This window comes from Athene cunicularia (genome assembly GCF_003259725.1).
Source record: "Athene cunicularia isolate RWA chromosome 2 unlocalized genomic scaffold, athCun1 chr2_part1, whole genome shotgun sequence".
Classification (NCBI taxonomy): domain Eukaryota; kingdom Metazoa; phylum Chordata; class Aves; order Strigiformes; family Strigidae; genus Athene; species Athene cunicularia.
The window spans coordinates 53,533,517-53,537,503 of NW_020799095.1; the positions used below are offsets into that span (position 1 = coordinate 53,533,517).

Below are 3,987 nucleotides of genomic sequence, written 5' to 3' on the forward strand. Positions count from 1 at the left end.
GCTCATTCCCAGTCACCTCTGGCTTCCCACTTAGTATCACACAGGCCTCTCCTTCCCCATTCTGGTCACCTGAGGTGACTCTACAAGTGCATTTAGCACTGGGCAAAGGGCATGGAACAGAGAGGGGAACGCCCCTGCCACGTCTTACCAGTCTACCTCTGTCATGGCCTGCAGCAAACATTTCTTTTCTTTCAAAGACTTGATACAAGTCAAAAGATTTAACACTAGTCAAAGGGAGTAGAGGAGTAGGAAATTAGAAACCCTCAGAAAAAGCCAGACACAATTGTCATGAAAACCTTTCTCCAAAATAGTATAGGTTAAATTTACAATTGCTTTTGGTCTCCACCCCTGCCCCAGGAAACTCAAAGAAGCCTTCAGGCCAAGGATAGAAGATCTGCTCTACATGGAACACAATATTTTAATGTTTAAAAATATGTTTTCTGTGAATAATAAATCCTGGCTAAAACAGCTTTCCCAGCTGGCGTGTAAATTACAATGTTGTGTCGTCGGTGCTAGATATCAGCAGAGTGCTGCTGTCTGCAGTCAACTCACCTAGTTTCGCCAATGTATACTGGCTCAAGAACAGCCTGTCAAGTCGCAGCATGTCCAGCTGCTTTACCAAAGACCAAAACCCAGGGAAAAGGAAAACAGGAATCTGATTAGTACAAAGAGAAATAGGGTTGAGAGTGAGCATCAGGTCAGCACTGCATCCAGCCTGAGACCCCACATGCATGATTGGCAGGTGGAAACTTTGAAAGTCTGCAAGGTTCTTTAAGCCATATCCAAGGAATCAACAGAAATCACTTTTCAGATCTCAGCCACGGTGATGTCGGGGAAACATCCCATTATATTCAGGGTCAAATAGGTCAGTGTGTTGTGGTTGTCCCCTCCTCGTACTGAAATCAGTTAAAATAGAAATCACTTGGAAATTAACACATGAGCAACAAGAGGACAACTTCATTCCAGCCAGAAGGAAGGAAAGAACTTCTTGAGTAGTAGCATCTCTTTTGCTGTTGTGATTTCTGTGTAATCTTTTTCCTGTCCTTACTGAATTTTTGTGTATTTTTTTCCAGACAGTTTATCTAGCATGTCAAGATTTCAGTATTGTCCTCATTCCTTTTACACTGCTCTTCCTTTCTGGCACCATGACCCCTGTATGGGTATCTGAGATTTTGCCTTTTGGTGACATTTCTTGTTTTTAGACTTATAGATAACCAGAAAGGAACTTTAACATGAAGTTATTATGTATACATTAAATCTTTAATATATATGTAGTAGCACAAATTTACCTGGAAACCTGTGAGATTTCAAGGTGTGTCTTCCCTGTCCATGGGGAAGAGTGCCTTAGGGTGTAGTTCCCTGTCATATTATTCATAAAATATGAGTTTGTTATTGATCCTGCTATTAGACAGGTGCCTTGTAACCCAAATTTCTTCGGTTTCTCAATTTGTTGGAGAGCAACATGAGACTGACTTTGTGATGTGCTTTGAAACCATATGGTAGGGCTATGTAAAAACGAAATACTGTTGTTGCATATTGGTATGATTGATATGGTAATGTTAGTTTGATTAATCACTTTTAATAGTCTCCATTTTCATTGTTTAGTCCTTTCGAAACCCAAATAAAAGGCTCAGACCACTCTCAGTGGTAACTCTCCCAATACCCTCCAAAGACTGTGCCTTCTATACTGCATCCCCTTTTGGCCTGGTAAAATAGGACAGCAATCTGAATCTGGATACTCTGAAGTCTGTTTTCATGTTCTTCAGTGGTTCAGCTGATCTTAGACAACTACTCAAAAATGAAGCAATATGGAGTACTTTGTGTAATGAACAAGGGAGAGAAATTCTAGGAACATATCAGGAAATTTTTTACTGTGCACTGACACTAGAATGTATTTGCTGGCATATTTTGGAAAAAAAAAAGAGAATAGTATAGCTGATTACATTTGAATTTGGTTGTAAATATTTCAGATTACATCACAATACTGGAATAAATGCGATTTGTGAGATGATATTTAGTCCTTCAGTTATATTTGGGTTTTGTTTTTAAAAGCTTTAATTCTCACAGAAAGATCTATATTGTTTGTAGTAGGTGAAACATCCCTGCAAGAATATCACCTCAGCCTTATGCATCCTTATCTTTAGATACTGTCTGTGTTTCCTTGTTCACTATATTAAAATGCATGTTCAGGAATCTGTTGAAAGAAGATGTATAATATCATGGAGTGTTTGATTTCTGCATTTTCACTGTTGAGGTGAGGGAAATCTTTGCATTAGATCACCTTTACATTTTAAACTCACCAGAAGCACACACATTTTTCTAGATGAAATCCTGCAGGTGTAGGATTGCAGGTGTAGGTCTATAGGTTTCCAATAAGCAAACCAAATGCCTTTTCAAATCAGCTAGAAAGTCTTGAGGGACACTTGCAAAACTGAAGAACAAAAGATGAGGTTTTGACCTGATTGTCACCAACACAACAACCTGAACAAGCTGTGCTGTTAGCAAGCCATCTGTTGACATTACTGTACAGAACATGAGCAGCTAAAAATGTAATTATAAGAGGGCGTGATGACAGCTTTTTATTCATAAGATATCCATCAAATGTGTGAGTCTAATGTGTTTCTCTTTTTTCCTCTACGATGATATATGTTAGAACTACTAACACTTTTGCTTTCTGGAAGGGCAAGCTGATGCTTTAGATGATGACTAGGGAAAAGCCACAAGCAAATGAAAATGAGTTGCAGAGTGACTGAGACATCTGAAAGAAGTTGCACAGTCTATTTCCCTCCTAACTGCATGTGTCAAGGTGCTGTGAGGGATCTGGGGGCTCCAGGACCCAGGAGCACAGCAGGGCAGGGTCTGGCAGCCAGAGCCTGTCCCACTGCCCCAGCCAGGAGCAAGGCAGACAGGGAGTGGACTCCCATATGGCCGATCCACTCTGGGACTTGTGTTGGTCAGTCTAAAGGGAGCTGAGCAGTCAGGAAACAAGTCTTGCTGACATTACACAGTTATTTAGTCACAGCTGAAACCAAGTATGAGGAGCAGCAGCAGGATTGCATGGTAGTAATGACTCAGTTCAGTTTCCAAAACATGGATAGTTGCCATTTGAGGCTCCCTTGTGTGTGATATCCACATGCAGCTGGTACATTTTCCACATGACATTCGGGAGCTCTGTATCCTTCCAAATAGGCAGCTGGAGGCAAAGCATCTCCAGAGGTGATGTGCACCTCTATTTTAGCAACTCATGGTAAATGCATAGTTATATACATAGAAGAAAATACTAACAAAAATATGTGGAAATGTTTCTAGGTTAGTTACTACTCAGGAGAGATTTTTAAATCACAGAAAATTTTAGCTAGATGTGAAAATACCTTTGTTGAGTAATTAAGGTTAAAAAAAAGGAAATACCATCCTTTTCTGTAGATTTATCATGATCTACTACTTAAACACTTGGTGCCATTTTGGTCAATTGTCTTAAATCACATATATTAGCTGAAGGAAAAATAAAAGCAATGGAGGGTGGTCAGGACAAACTGAGATCAAAATCAGTATCTTTACCAGTGAAAATGAATTAAATTAGAACTCTTGCTTTGGAAAAGAAACAGCTGAGGAAGGACAAAGATCTTGAATAGCTTTGACAAATTAAAGAGGGAATGATTTTTTATAATTTCCTGCATATCACAGGAAATAGGATACTTTGAGAGAATTCTCATAAATTTTGAGACAGAGGGAAGGCAACTTTTCCATGCAAGCTGTATAAGAATTTATTTATGGAGTTCATTCATCATGAGACCAAAATTATCAATGAGTTGAAGAAAGAACATACAAGCTCTTAGAAGATTAAATTCTTCAAATTCTTCTTCATGAGAAACAAGGGTCCCAGTATCAATCTGGTTCAGAGGTTTCCAATCCATTGATTAATGAATGCTGGGAAAGTAGAGGAAAAAGGTTGCTCTATGCTTGCTTTGTTTTCACATCTTGATTTTG

The 3,987-nt window shown here is 39.1% G+C and overlaps 1 long non-coding RNA gene across 1 annotated transcript; it reads left to right on the top strand.

Moving 5' to 3' along the window:
• The first annotated feature begins 152 nt into the window (after positions 1 to 152).
• LOC113477226 lies at positions 153 to 3,591 on the top strand. The gene is made up of 3 exons (XR_003397860.1): positions 153 to 604; positions 1,096 to 1,101; positions 3,581 to 3,591. It is a non-coding gene; the product is annotated as an uncharacterized LOC113477226 (long non-coding RNA).
• Positions 3,592 to 3,987: the final 396 nt, after the last annotated feature.